This window comes from Ailuropoda melanoleuca, chromosome 1 (genome assembly GCF_002007445.2).
Source record: "Ailuropoda melanoleuca isolate Jingjing chromosome 1, ASM200744v2, whole genome shotgun sequence".
Classification (NCBI taxonomy): domain Eukaryota; kingdom Metazoa; phylum Chordata; class Mammalia; order Carnivora; family Ursidae; genus Ailuropoda; species Ailuropoda melanoleuca.
This window is the reverse complement of record NC_048218.1, coordinates 139038462-139054967: the sequence shown is the minus strand read 5'-3', so window position 1 is coordinate 139054967 and position 16506 is coordinate 139038462. Positions and strand designations below refer to the sequence as shown.

Genomic DNA, 16506 nt, shown 5'->3' with positions numbered 1-16506 from the left:
AGACTAAGTCAAAACTCGAAATCATTGTCCTTAAAGAAATGTGGTAGATGAAGTTTAGATTCTTTTTTTTTTTTTTTGATACTTGGTTGAATGATACAGATCTGACAGACACATTATGAACTGGCCTAAAGACCCAACCACCATGTATAATGTAATTCGGAGAGAAATTTGATTCTGAGTTCTGAACATCTGACCTAAAAATCTACCACAAACTTTATGACAAATCAGGAATGAATTGTGAATAGCGTAACAATAAAAATCACTTACCAGTTGTGCAGTTCTATGAGTCATGAAGCATATTTACATAAGTCCTATGGAAATTTGTATGCGATTTCCTATATAATACATACACTCTGCAGTTACAACTACAGAGTGCCTTAGTACTTGCTCGCCCTTGACAATCCTCTCTATTCCAGTCAGTTTTATTCTATCAGAGTGACATTTCCAAAATCAAACAAATCCTCCACAGCCTAACAGGTAAAAACATCTATTCAAAAAGAATTGGAACATGATACCACCCTTAAAACATTTTCCAAAGCTGCATTCAATATTTTACTTTATTAATCACAAGGTTCAAAACAAGATTCTGTGTGTAATACAAGTGTGTTATTTCTTAGAACTTAGAATTACAGTTCCAGTTTGCTGATTCCCAAATCAATTAATTCAGAAAGTGAAAATTAATTTTTGTGCCAAAGTAAGTGTTTTTGTTAGATTTTCTTTTGAATTATAAGTTAGCCTATCTTCAATGCATTTCTTTGTTAGGCAAAAACATAAAGTGGGCAATAGATAAATGTTGAGAATATCAATCTTTTTTTTTTAAAGTAGCTGTCAAATGTTCTCTTTAGAAAGTGTCTCAAGGGGAAATGACGATGTCTAGAGTAAATGATACCGAGCATCATAAAAATATGCCAAATGATTTTTGTCTGTCAAAAATGTCTAGTAAAGGAAAAGTATAATTTCTGTTGGTGGGGGGAGGAGGAAGACCTATTCCTCAAAATCCTTAAAATGAGAGGTTTTTGTGCAGTCCAATTATATGGGAAAATGAAGTGTGTACTTACATGAATGTTTGAGAATGCCAGAGTCTTTTTCATTAGAAAGACAATGTGCCCAGACAATTGGGTGTTTTTAACTTTTTCAGGATATTACACTATCATTAATATTTAGCCAAATTGTCCAAAAAATGCTTAACAAAAGAAAATATTAAAAACCTAACACAAAAATATTCTGACAGCTGTAAAGAACTACTAATCACTGGTAACTTATTTGGGGGAAACCTTGTACCTAGAAACATATCAATGAAAATTTTGAGTTTGAAATTTCCTTGAGATCATGATCCTAGAGTGCTGGGATCGAGTCACGCATTGGAACTGCTCAGTCAGGAGTCTGCTTCTCCCTGTCCTTCGCCCTCTTCTGTGCTCTCTCTCTCTCTCTCTGTCAAATAAATAAATAAAATCTTTAAAAAAGGAAAAAAATAAAATAAAATTTTCTTGAGGAACATAAGGTCCTTCAAAGTTCCCATGTTTTATATTACCTGACATTTAGGAAATTTCATTAAAATGTATATTATTTGGGTGAATAGAAGAATTCTTATTTTTGTTTTGCATATGCTCTGGACAAGGAAATTCAAGGCATAATACTTCATTTAATATTCTCTCACAGATTTTGTTCTATAAAAATGAGAAATTCAAATGAATTATAACTAGCATTCAAAGAGTAATAATTGAATGGGAAAGCAGTAATAACTTTGGTTGGACAGATGGCAAATCTAAATACTCTGAGATTAAGAAGAGAATTAAAAAGGACCTCAGAGATCAAATAGTCTGTTTTTGTTTTACATCAGTACACGGATTTCTTCCATTATATCTTATATACAGTTTTATTTCCAATACTTCAATTAACAAGGAATTCTCTACCTCCCAAGTCAGTCAATTCTACCTTTGAAACATTCTAAATGTTAGAAAAGTCTTTTTGGCAAAAATAGAAACTACCCATAATTTTCTCCCTATGTTTCTCTCTTTAAATCCTGGTTTGGCTCTGTCAGATGCCAGTAGTAATTCAAAGAATTAACCCGAAGCTGAAACGAAGTGTCATATAAGTCTATCAGGAGGCCTAAAAGTCCACCATGAAAATGATGGGTTTTGAGGACTGGGGATACAAATACAGTCCATTTCATGACAGATTAACCCAATAAAGATTATGAAAACACATTCGATGGATAAACTTTCTTCTGTGTCTATAATTTTAGTTTTGACTTTAATTTTCATTTACAAAGTTTTCTGAGGAAGTTATTTTCTTTCCTCAAACAATGCTATTATAAGGATTTGAGAAGTTTAAAATTATTTTGAAAAATAGGTACTATAAAACCACTGACATTGTTATTTACTACTAAGTTATAGTGGTAATGGCAGTGATGGGCTTTCTTTTTTAATGAAGGATTTCAGAAGAATAGAAAACACATTAATCAAGATATGGGGATGGGAGAATAAAAAACTAGGACCAGTGTGTCTTAAATCATAAAGTACACAGAATTATTTGGTGACCTTCTTTAAATGCAGATTCTTTGTACCCTCCCCCTGCTGACTGACCCTCATTCATTAATATGTATTTTTTTTAAGGAAGTTTGTTTTTTTAAAGATTTTATTTATTTGACAGTGATAGAGACAGCCAGTGAGAGAGGGAACACAAGCAGGGAGAGTGGGAGAGGAAGAAGCAGGCTCATAGCGGAGGAGCCTGATGTGGGGCTCGATCCCAGAATGGTGGGATCACGCCCTGAGCCGAGGGCAGGCGCCCAACCGCTGTGCCACCCAGGCGCCCCTCATTAATATGTATTTATGTATTTTACTCCCAGTAATAGACCACATTTTGGGAATCAAGTTTTGGCCCCAAAATAAGAGTCTAACTCTAACATAAAACATAAAAATGTTAATGATGAAATATTATTTTGTAAACATTAGAAATAGAGGAGGAAGGGGCGCCTAGGTGGCTCAGTCAGTTGTGTCCAACTCTTACTTTTAGCTCAGGTCATGATTTTCAGTGTCCTAAAATGGAACCCACGCTCAGTGGGGAGTCTGCTTGAAGATTCTTGCCCTCTGACCCTCCCCTCGCTTGTTCATACTTTCTCTCAGCCCCCCAGATAAATAAATAAATCTTAAAAAAAAAAAGAAAGGGAGGAGCAATTTGGGAAACATTAAAGTCTATTGATAAGAATAAATTTATACACACGGATGTACAAGAATATAAAGAAATAAAGACTGTCTACACATTTACAGATTATAAAAATATATAAAGAGATCAAATGTTCCTTTAATTATCTTAATATTTGACAGGGATTTGAAAAACCAAGTATACAAGCAATTAGGAGGAACATCCAAAAGAGAGAAAGGACAACATCAGTAAGGCTAATGCTGGCTCACTTACTTGGACAGTATCACTTCAATAATACAACAGATTTTTCTCAAAAGCCCTCAAAAAACAAAAACAATCCATGTGCTTCAAAAATCACACTTTGGCTGAATGACAAGTAGAGGATTAGAGTAGTAGTACTTGGGAAAAATTTATATCAAAATCTGGATATCGTAGTAGTAGTACTATTATTTACTATCCATGTGTCCATGGACAAGTTGCTTAGCTCCCAGGAACCTCAATTTTCTGTGTCGTAAAAAGGGGATCCTAGTATCTGTCCTTTTCTGCTTCAAGATGTTGTTGTGTGGATCAAATGAAAAATGAGTGTACTTTTGAAATGTATAAACACCACCACGTGGATGGTATATGGGTATATTCAGAGTCTTACTATATAACCACAGTCAAATCCATAGACAGTCAATGGCTTTAGGAGAAGTAATGGCATGTTTTGGAGACACCTTTAATCTCACATTTCTATAAGAGGCAGGAACCAATGAGAAGTATGACTTAAGACATACAGACACAAAATAAATTTTCACCTTCTGAATGGGTTTTGTAGTGACTTCTCAAGTGCAGTTAATGAGTATATCACCGTAACTGTAACTGACTCTGGGAAGAACACACACTGGGGCCCTTGGCTACTAAATTCTGAAATGTAGCCCAACAGCCCGCCATTATTATGAGGTTCTCATTATTCTTATCAGTTCTTACCACAGAGTCCTAGTGATACTTGTGAACACAGCCTTTAAGTTCTCAGCTGAATTAAACTTTATAGACAGGCTTATTCCTGACTCTAGTACCTTGATCTTCCTTTCTTGGAGCATTTACTTTAAAAACTTTGTAACTGCAAATTCCTTCTCAGCCCCCTTTGAGATGTAAATTTTTTTTAAAAAAAAGCTATTGTCAGTGTTACAATCCAGGACTACCTGTCTCTGGGATCTGACAGCCATCCCTTTGACATGTCAATATCAGGGCAGTTCTCCAATCTCCCAGTCTCTGTGGGAGGACAGGAGCCGAACTTCAGTGGATGCCCTACTCTAAGCTGTAAAATTACCTCTTATCACAAAAACAGGAGAAAATTTACTTTTCTTTTGGAAAAAGCAAATTAGCAAACACATATGGCCTGTGTTCTCTCTCACCCCAGTGCTTACAAATCTCCTTACCCTTTGTTTCAAAGGAAATGAGTTCAGACTTTAGACTGATCTCCCTCTTGACTACAATAAATAAAAGCTTGAATAAAACCTTCCTTACCTCTTTAACTTCATTGGGTGCAATTTTTGCTTCGACACTGAGGGACCTGTTTAGGACAGAAAAAAGACTTCAATTTGCAATCATGGAAACAGCAGACCAGAAGGAGCGGTAGCATTTGATAAAGATATAATGTAAACAAACTCTACTTTGCGAAAAGGTTGCTGTCAGTCATAGGAATTTGCATGAAGCCTGGAATCATACATTTAAACAAGGTCTAAATATAATTGGTCTTGGGCAAGGAAAATTTTTGTGCAAAATTACAACACTGTCTAATAGAACCCGGACTCTATTTTCCAGATTGCCGAAACTCGCTCAACACATGGCTGATAGCTGGAGCTTTGGCAAACATGAAAGAATGCTAAAGAAAATGTTGCCATCTGGTAAAAGAGAGAAAGGTGGTGGGCTGCAGTCTTTTTCTATTTTTTTACGAGACTTTACATATTCTGTTAGACCAAAATGAACATACCGAGACAGAAAAAAAAGCCTACATTTTTATTTTAATAAATTTAAATATGAAGGAATTCATGAGGTTACTATGCTCCTACCACTCTTCCATGACTATTTTTAACAAGCTACATTTCCATGTAATATGTTAATGAAGACATGATCTGGCATATGCACTGGTCTGTGTGAGCGGAGAGTGTAGCTGTAACTTCACGTAGCATGTGGCCTTTCCATTACTGTAATTGTAGATGATCCTTCAATGAATGTATTCATGTATTACATGGCTGATGAGTTTTAACGAAGCCTAAATATAAATCTCAAGTCATTTAAAAATTATCCTGTAAAGCATCTATCCCTTTTTTTAAATTAGTGCCACACTGTTCAATCTCATTACTAAGTAATGGCAGTTTGTCCACTTGAAAGTCATTTAACTTTGCCTCCTTCTGTCATGTCTGACTGGAAGGGAGAGTCCTATTTTGCAGTTAAAGACTGTGTGTGATTAATATCCAGAATTATAAGATATGACTGAATTAAAATCAATAACCCTTTTATTTGCAGTAGATATCTCTTAAGCCTTAATTGCTGATTTAGTAGTTAATTGAGAAAATCCTTGTTAATGATCTGATGTAGCTCCGAGGGAATGTTGAATGAGTGAGAAATTGTTCTCCGGTAGGCATAATTCTCCCAACTGCGTACGGCTGATCCTGGAGAAAGATGAAGAGAACGGGCCATGGAATCAGTGGTTCAATTTCTCTCAGGCACACAGTCACGTATGACACGCGTGCTGAAAATAATCAGGAATTATTCATCTTCGTGAGAATCCTGATCAGTAGCACTCCTAATATACAGGAAAAAACCCAGAAAGAATAATATTCCCTAGAACTTATTTCTTAGGAGCACATGGAACATACTTTATTACAGAACGCCTCTTTGTTTGTATTTTCTAAATTCGTCTGCCTTTTGCTTGTCTAATTCTTGCGTGTGTGTCCCTCAGTGCTTACTTTGCTGCTGAGATAATTGCTCCTGGAAAGGAGATTGTTAATGGTTCTGGCGGCATAAATTCTCCAGAATTAAACATCTCATCTCCTCTGTGTTAGCCTCCTTCTGCTAATTTAAAAATCATTGCCCTTCACAGCCTTTTCAGAAGGATCTCTCATTTTAAGTATGTGTTATTTAGAAAAGAAGTACAGTCAATTCCATGAGCCAATCTCCCTTTAGAGAGGAAGGAGGGATAAAACAACATTCGATGAAGCCCAAAAGGCACCACACGTTGTCCCAGCTATTTCCAATACATTTACCCTAATTCTGACAGGCATCACGAGAAGTGCTTATGACTATTTCCACATTACAGATTAAAAAACAGGAAGATACTAAGGCTCACAGATGTTGGGTAACTTGCCCAGAGACCAATTGCCAGTGAAAAATGAAACAAGGATTTGAAACATGACTTCAAATCTATGCTTTCTTCTTTGTTTTTCTCCCAGCAACAGGATGCATCTATAAAATAATCTGTATTTGGAAAAAAATTAAAACAAAAACAAAAACATTAGTGTTGAAAAATGTGTTTTGAATTAAGTATGCTTGGATGCAAATTGTAATGTGTTCAGGTCAAAATTCTTGGTATGTGCCAAATAACGTATACGCATGTTTTCCAAACTATGCAGCTGTGCCCTGGGATGTCACAGCAAACTCACCAGGCACTAGGGAATACCTTAAATTTTTAAGAGAAACACAGCAGTACTTGACATTTGTCAGAATGCTGCAAACAACTAGTTTGAGGTAGTTCAGTCTAAAGAGTAGATTGTGCTAAAATCCTTTCAACAACATCTCTTTGCATAGCTGAATTTTCAGTGACTGCTGGGAAGAAAACCAAGTACTAAGCAAAAAAACAAAACAAAAACCGATGTGGAACACAGGTTAAATGAGGGTCCCAGTGGTGTCTAGGGTGGTGCTAATATCTTAGAGTTGTGTCAGACTCAATAGATATATATATCCCATTAGTAATTGTGCTTATGTAAAAATTAAATTATTTTTATAGTTTATGTACACTATTTTCTTCAGACATCTAATAAGCTGTTAGGACATAAGTACTGACTGAGTTATTGGACTTCACTGTGTAATAAATGGAATTTTTAATATTCCTTTTGGTCTGAGGACACAGTGACAACATGAATGAGGACTAAGGATCCCATGAAACAGGAAAGCTTGGGAATCTCAGAAAACATTTAGTATCTTCTTCCTCTGTAATAAAGAGGTCTTGTACATGTAACTTAATCATGCGAGTAAGCCAGAAATCAATGAAGATTTTTCTACTCATGCCCATCTGTCGTACTTCAGAGCTAAAGTCAAGGTAATCTCGGAGAAGACTGTATTTCAAAGGAATATTTATTTCAAAATGTGTCTCAAGTTGAGCATGTGGCCACACCTCCCAAGGCTTTGTGACTGGCAAATTTACCTTGTGAACTGGGTACTGCCATAGGTGCTCTATAGTGTAAGGGACAGAAGACTTGAAACCCAATTCAAGTTCTGTCATTTGCTGACAAAACTAGTAAAAAATTAGTCATGCTGTCCTCATCTGAGAATGAACAGAACTCAGTGAGAAGCCCTATTTCCTATACTTCTGTTGTGAGAATTAAAAATAATATAAGCCTGGTAATGGGTAGTAAGGAGGGCATGTACTGCATGGCACACTGGGTGTTATATGCAACTAATGAATCATCAAACTTTACATCAAAAACCAGGGAGGTACTGTATGGTGACTAACATAATATAATAAAAAAATTTTTTTTTTAAATAATATAACCCAATATTAGTTCTAGGCACAAACTAGATGCTTAATAAACATTACTGCCTTCCTTCAGAATTCACCTTGCCATTGCAGAGAGGATCAATAATTAATACTGCCACCTCATGCCAAAGGATTGCCAACATTTCTTTCTATTTTATTCTAGCCTGAATATGCACTACAGATTAGAAAAACTAGTCTCAGAGAATCTCTCCAAGGCTTTATTCATTATTCAGTCAAGGTTTATATTGATTCTCGTTGGGTCATTTCTAGCATCTCCCAAATGACACCCCGTTCTTCATCTATTCATCCCACAAATATTAAGCCAATATCCCCAAAACACAAATTCAAATATATCATCTACCTCTACTCAAAAGTCTTCAGTAGCTTCCCATTGCCTATAAAATTAAGTCCAAATTATTGAGTACAAGATCATGGCCTACATTAGAGATCTCCCTATTTTAAAGCAACATAGTCCAGGGGTTAAGAGCAGACTCAGAGCTACACTTCCTAAAATCAGAACTTTGTGAATTTAAGCAAGTTATTTATCCTTTCCAGGCCTTAAATTTCGCATCTGAAAATGGGAAAAATAACAAGACCTACCTGAGGTGGTGGTTGTGGAGAGTTAATGAGTAAAGGTAAGCACTTAGAACAGTGCTTGGCACAGAATAAGTTCTGTCTAAGTGTCAGATGATTCCTTCTACTGTCCATACACTCTTAATTTCAACAAACAAAACTGCATGATAGTCTCTGAACAAAGCCTGCATTTTGGATGTCTGATTCTCATGTTTTCCCTATATTTAAATTCCCTTTCTAGGCTTATCTCCAGCCCAAATCTTTGCAAATTATATCCACTTATCAAAAGCCTCTCTATGAAGCTTTCCCATTTTTCTTTCTTTTGCCTCTTACGGGAATTAATTTCTACCACTCATTTTACTGATTATTTTCCCCCTTGTATTGTTATCTGTTTATTTTCTTCACAGCTCTAATCACAATTTATAAGCAAATATTTCCTTGTTGGCTAACTATAATTATATTATTGGTATATTATTAAAATTCCAGAAATCCCCGTGTGTGTGTGTTTTGTTCACCTTGCACATACAGCTATCTTGCAGCAATATTGAAGTAAACCTAGGAGTTCTGGTCAATGGAATGTGAGCAGAATCAAGTATAAAACTTCTAGAACATTGCTTTTCTGCTGGCTGAAATGAGGATACAGTGCTAGAACTGGAGCAATCATCTCTTTCCATGAGGTTATTTTGGGAACTGAGGTCTCTGCAGAGAAAAAAGAGAAGTCAAGTGGTTTTCAGGCTCTGTGGAGTACCATAGTATGTTTCAACTGACACTTCCAGACTCTAAAAAAGAAAGAAATTTATTATTATTTTTAAAACCAAGGCTGTTTAAGGAGGGCACATGATAGGATGAGCACTAGGTGTTATATGCAACTGATGAATCATTGAACACTACATCGGAAACTAATGATGATAAGTGGGTTAATTGAATTTAAATTAAAAAAACGAAAAAAGAAAACCAAGGCTCTGTGGGATTTTCTGCTACCTGTAATCAAACCTAATTCAATTAATACATATTCATAATCAATCAGATTGTTTTATTTTCATTTACTTAGAACTTTCTAACTCAAAGATCAAGAGAGATACAAAGTCCCCTAAATTCTTACTCATGATGCAGTTGCTACATGACCTCCCAAAATATAATACAGCTGACCCTTAAACAATGTGGATCAAGGTGCCAATCCCTTGCACAGTTGAAAACCTGCATATAACTTTCTAACTCACCCCAAAAGGCCTACTGTTGTTTGGAAGCCTTACCAATAATATGACGAGTCAATTAACACAAATTTTCTGAGTTATATGCATTTTTTACTTTGTTCTTACAATAAAATAAGCTAGAGAAAAGAAAATATTAAGGAAGAGAACATACATTTATAGTACTATACTGAATATATATATAAAAAAATCCACATATAAGTGGCCCCGTGCAGTTCAGAGACATGTTATTCAAGGTCCACTGTATTTAAGATTTCATTGATTTTAAACTTGGAATATATTACCAACTGCTTGAATTAAAATGAGATTACTTTGTATTTTATTTGGTATACTTTAGACATATTTTGCCTATTTCAGTTGCATCTAGCAATTCTATTCAGAAGAAATATTGACTCCTGGTGATCTAAAGTGGACCAGTCATAGTGTTTTCCCCAGCAACTAGAAGGTTGAGCAAAGGAGCACAAAGTTGGAAAGTGGTCACACCAGGGCAGCACTGTAGCAAAGGGCCCCAAGTTCCTGCTGCTGTGACCCCAGGATGCTTTTGTTCCTGTTGGTGGCAGAAATTTTTAGTTGCCTTTCTAGAATATGCCTTCCCTTCCCCAGTCCTAACACTACCCTAATGGCCCATTCACGTAATTGGAATGGTATTATCTGATCTCTAGTTCAAATGTGTCCTAATTTGCCGAACACAACCACATAATTCATCCCCATGCCACAGTTTCAGATTCAGAGGTGGGTATGTAGCCTAGACCCAGCTTAGGTGTGTTGGAGCTAGCTCACAGCAGCTCCCCAAAGCCAACTGCTGAATTTCTTCAAAGTCTGGAAGTCAGTTACTACACAGAGCCATTATTAAAAATTAAATTATGAACTCATACTTAAATTATATGAAAATAATTAAACTACATCAATTCCTAGCCATTTTATATTATTTTACTACACTTAATTAGAATTGATGTTCTTCAGATTTTGACAATTATTGTATTTCTATGGTGGAAATTCTATGTAATGGTGTGCTACTACATACCTTTTCCCAACTCTATGGTCAGTGACATAATGTTTGTAGCTCAATAATATATATTCTTCCAACATTTGAAAATTATTGTCCAAATGAGCAAGTAATTCACTCACATCATCAATGAATGAATTAGTGAGATTTCCCAACAGCTAGGATGTTTTCAAATCATTATTGGATCGCAACCATAGGTTGACTACAGATATAAGAGTTGAGCAAAAGTTAATAAAAGTATTCTGAGAGAATTAATAGGTCATATGGAATTTACATCGAAGATTATTGTGTATTTTTTTACTTGTGAATTATGAGCTAAACATCCTTTCCATGAGTAAAATGTATAATGATCTTATGTACATAGATACATGGTTATACTTTTTCAGAGAGCTGATTTTAATCATTTAGCAGCAAACCAACGCCTAAGCCAAGTAGTTAGTGTATGACTTTTCATGAATGAGCAAGCGCTAAAATTAGTCAAGTCACAGGGAAGCTTGGGACTTTTATTCAATGATTAAAATAGACATATTTCTCTCTCTCTCTCTCAGTCTCCCTCAAACACACACACACACACACACACACACACACACACACACGCTTGCTTTTGAATGTATCCTCAGGAACCTATGGCTGCAGTCCTAGGACACAACAGAAGGAGTCAACTTTAGAGTGGTACAAAGGAAGGAAAGAGAAATAGAAAGAAGTTAATTTCTTGGTGAAAGTTCTGAGGTGCTGGATCAAACCAACACTGTAGCAGCCATATTAGTCAATGAATTTCCTCTTTGTTTAGGGCAGTTGGAGTTGGAATTTCTGTCCTTCCTGAGACCTAATCATCTAGCTATTTAACTTTGTAAACTATCAAGAAACATTTCTTCTTTCCTCAATTTTTTTTTACCAAAAAAATTTTTAACCAAAGTTTGTGACTCAATCTTCTAAAAGATTAGGTAGGAGTTGTAGAGAAGGAAAGAATTGTGATATATTGTTCTCATAGAAGGTACAATTTATTGTGAAATACACAGAAGATACTTTCTCAAGAGAATGTACTGGGAGGCACAAAGGTAAAAAAGATTTGGAGTGAGTGCTGCTTTTCAAGACTCTCCAGGTTGTTGTGGACAATATACTTAGGTTGGTAGAGATAGTATTCTCCTACTCAGGCCCTAGATACCAATAGGTCTTGGGAAACCACAGGAAGGCTTCCCAGCCTTTTATACCATCAACTTTATGTCCCTGAAATTATATCATAATATATTTTATGAATGTGAAGTCACTTAGCAAGCCAGGTCAACTTGTATCTAACACCCACCCACGTTTCATGTACAATTTTATATTATGCCACTGTCTGAAGATTATAAAGTAATTAAAATCTATATTATTGTGTTTACATTATATACAACATAGCCACATCATGATGGCCAGTCTGGAAATGTGGCATCAAAAGCCTAGCCAGTTACCATCACAACTATGTCTATTGCTTTTATTCACAAACACCTTAACAAATACGGAATTAGATACTAGGAGTAGGGCAAAGGCCACAGATTCTTGGAGAAATTTATCTTTTTTGCAATGTGTTATGTGGTTAACATGAAACAAAATACTGGGACACTTTCCCATTTTCCAGGACAGAGAAGTCCTAGCCCATGATGGTACAGAGCAGTGAGTTAGCCAATCAAGTTACTGAATTGGGTTACTAGAGAAATAACAAAGGATGAAAAATTCTATGGCTATGATAGTATTTTCACTATATCTAATGGCTCAGAGTAATTTAAAGTGAGAAAACCCTAAAAACAACCCTTGGAAATCCTACTCCAAGATTTGGAGAGATACTCAGTTCCTGTATATTACAATGCTAAAACAAACAAAAAACAAACAAAACCCTATCTTTTGTCACTATAGAGCTGAAGCTACTAAATATCAAATATAGAAACTGATTCTAGGAGTGCTTAACTAAAATACCAGTTAAATTCACAACCTCACTAATTCTTTTATATGGAAGATACACTGATAGAAAATTAAGGAACCCTGATCATTGAAATAAGGGTACCCTGGAGCATTCAAAGGATCTGGAACCTCCCAATTCCTCAAACTACTCTGTAATGTTTCCATTGTGCTTCTCGTGCTGTACAGATCTAAAAATTTACCCAATTCAAACATTTATAGCCTCTCAACTGCTCTAATTAGTGAAATACAAAATTAGAATAGAGAATAAAATCATTACACCCAAAATAAGTTTTATAGATTTATAAGTTTCTATTATAAAAAATGAGAATTTGTAGAGGACTATTTTGCAAACACTCAATCATGAAGAGCAGAGTATGATTTTAGATCAGGCTTAAGTCTGCTACAGGTGAACACGCAACAATTTGGAATTCAACAGCTTGCAGGTAACTAACAGTGATTTTAAAAATCTGTTGGTTTAGTCAAAACAAACCTAGATCAAAAGGTGACTCATGCTAAGTAATATTAAAAAGTCAGGAGTCTGATATAAAGGAAGGAAGTCAAAGACTACAGGAGATAGTAATGTTAGATTAGATCCATCCTGTACTTTTCACCCACATATCCCCTCCTTATTTTCATTGCCAGGGTCCAGACAACTCTTAACTATTCTTTCCAATTAGAACATACCAATGATGGAAGACCTAGTTTCTCTGAAAAGTGCTTTACTGGGCTGAGAATTCTAGTGAACAAGGATAGAATAAAACTGTGATCCATGATCTCACTAGGGATGGAATAAGCCACGCCCAGCAGGGCCAAGTCTTTGTTACTACCCTCCAGAAACAAAATATTACCTGCCATAAGATAACACTGTTCCTATGACCTCCAATCTTCCAGATGTCTCAGCTCAAATTAAATCCCAGTGGCAGTAAATTTGATTATTCAAATGTGGCCCTTGTATCTGCCTGAGAATTAATCATTCAGTCATGGCTAGAAATAGGGCTTAGTTACAGTCACTGGGGCAACACTTTGAACATGATGGATCACTGTACTTTGATCTATTTTGTTCTTTTTACTTGATTCTTAACCCATACACACACACACACACACACACACACACACACACACACACATCCTTGTTCTCTTAATTCAAAAATGTCCCCACCTAGTAAGATCTAAATGGTCCCATGCACGTGTGCTTCCTCCCCACCAGAGCACTATTTCCAACTATATCCTGCAACCCAACCAGAGTTCTTTGCCCTATAGAAATAACCCAAAACTTCCATTTTGCCTTCCCAGTGTAATAACTTGTATTAAAAATTAAAGGGAGCCAGTATAGGGATTTGTTATTTTCCTTGTGGTGGTAAATTGTTAACAACAGCTTTTTAGGGGAAAAATAATCTCGATTTGTAGTGTTTGCTTACTTCCATAAACACTTCCACTATGGCCAACTCCAAGCTACCAAAGCCAAGCATTGAACTACAGAGAGAAAGAGATGTACACCATCAACTCTGTAAGTAAATACAAAATGGCTCCAGCACACATATATGATTTTACAATCAAGAATTGGGGAGATCCTGGAGTTTGATACCCTATTGATTCTTGCCTTAGGCATTGTTAGCTCATTTTCATTTATCCTCTTATGCTCAAAATCTCTCTTACTAGTGGAATTCACTGAGGTTCTGTAACATCAGAAATTAGTGCAAGAATCAAGCCAGGACCCAACAGTCTCCCCCAAACTTTTTTCTCTCTCTTTCCCTATAAATTTACTAAATTAACCCAACTCATTTGAAGAAATATTGGAATAATCTTCATAGTATATACATTTAGTGTTATAATAGCATCATTTTCTTAAGCTTCCTCTTTTTCAAGAGGGGTGTTTGTTCAGAAACATAGGTAATATAGGAGATCCCTCTGTTAGACTGTAATTCTTAACAGTTTTTCTGAAAATCCAGTAGAGCTTAATTAACTTGATCCAGTAGGGATAGTCAAGTTTATTTCCTTCGACCATATGATTAACTGACTGCAGCAGACATCTATTGTCAGACCACACATTACTCTGGGAGTATTGCACTGATCTTACTTACTCCCTATCCCCATTATGTAGCCATATACCTATTTGTTTCAACTTATGATCAGTATAACATAGCTCCATAAAGGCAGAGGTGTTGTATGTTTTGTTCCAGGAATAGTTTCTGGCATCAAACGGAAGGAGGGAAGTAAAAAAGGAGGGAAAATAGAGGGAGAAATGTTAAAAGAAGATCTAATATGATAGAATCATTTGAACCTTAAAAGCATCTGATGTTATCTCATCCAACAGCTTCATCTAGAGATGAGGAAATGGAATCCTGGAGAGGTCAAAATATTTGTTCGTGGATAGTCCATCTATAATTGCCAAGTCAGAACACAAGTCCTGAATATAGAGATCCTTATCTTATAAAAGGCAGTCTACTCTTGGGAAAGGCTATAAAACTGAGATTAAAAAATGGACAACTGCCATGGAAATACACAGAGAAGTATACAGACAGGACAAGGAAAAACAGAAGAGATTATTTTCTTACATACCCTGATTGTATAAAAAGCATGTTATTTTTTAAATTGGAATAGATAAAATGTACCAAAACTCTTAGATTATTTCTTTCAGCTTCCTTATTCTGAGTAGACCTTAAAGTGATGAAATTGACAACAAAGTTGCTTTTATCAAAAACACAGATGATGTCCCTCCGTGTGGCTTCCAGCACATTCTTTGTGGGGAGAGGACACTGAACCGTGTTATTTTGGTATTGCTGTTTGGAGGGTCACAAACCATTCACAGAAGCAGGCAGCTTTTACATGTGTGAAACACAAAGCTTTTTATTATCTCCATTATCTTGTCCTGCACTGCTCCTACATAATCCAAATTTGTATACCCCACAATGGAAAGAAGAATGAATCATCTGATTCTATTCAGCAAGATCATTTTTTAAAACATGAATAATCTAATACTAAAGTATCACTAAGAATATACTATAACAATAAAATAAAATAGATTTTGTTCCTATATTTTGATCTATGAATCAAAATTTTTATCTCAATGTATAAATTGATCTTTGAGGTATAAATCGTGCTTTATCAAAATGCTACATTAAAGGAAAACAACCAAGTCACTTTGAATATCAGAAAAGACTCAACTCTCTCAATCTCATCTGATCATGAAATGAACCATATTATCATTGCCGGGTAGAACAGCCAATTAAGCTTTCTTAGAATTGGGAAGCTTCTGTTCTGGGGCATAGTTCTGTAATGACACTCAGTAGATGAAGCTTTCACTTTCCCTAGCTGAAAGCTGCTTTTTCTTAGAGAAGAAAATTGTGCCAATCAAATTTGAATTTTTCTAGAACAAGTAGGTGATTTAGGAAAAGACCAATGCGTATCATTTGTAGCACTTAAAAAATTTCTGTTATTTCAGTCATCCTCTCAATATAACTATAGCTGCAAATGTACACAAAGGGTCTAAAAAAAGTTATAAAAAGGGGTGGTTGGATAAGTCCAGGGAAGGAGTGAGTTACGGCTAACAAAGGTGACACACTGGAAAGAGTTTGAAAATTTGGGTAATAATTCACACAGTCTTTCTGTGATCCAGGTAATCCAGTTTCTCATTTATGGAATGATGATGAAAGGAAGGAATGAAAAAGAATTATTAGCCAAGCACGTACTCTGCAAGGCGCGGGGTAAGTTACAAATCTCTCTGACATTAATACAATATTATTGAGAAGATATGTCAGAAAGATAAGATGCTAACAAAGAAGGAGCTTTGTAGGATGAAGTGTTTAGACAAACCTTAACAAATAATGTAGGATTGAACTAATCCTTGAAAATTCAGCAGGGTACTTAAAACCAGTGAAGCAAAGGGAAAGGGT

At 35.7% G+C, this 16506-nt stretch overlaps 1 long non-coding RNA gene across 1 annotated transcript in view; it reads right to left on the bottom strand.

Moving 5' to 3' along the window:
• LOC117803505 overlaps positions 1 to 16506 on the bottom strand; it is an 84415-nt gene that overhangs the window by 49458 nt on the left and 18451 nt on the right. Inside the window, exon 2 of the long non-coding RNA XR_004627475.1 lies at positions 4654 to 4699. This is a non-coding gene — a long non-coding RNA (uncharacterized LOC117803505). The remainder of the gene's footprint in view (positions 1 to 4653; positions 4700 to 16506) is intronic.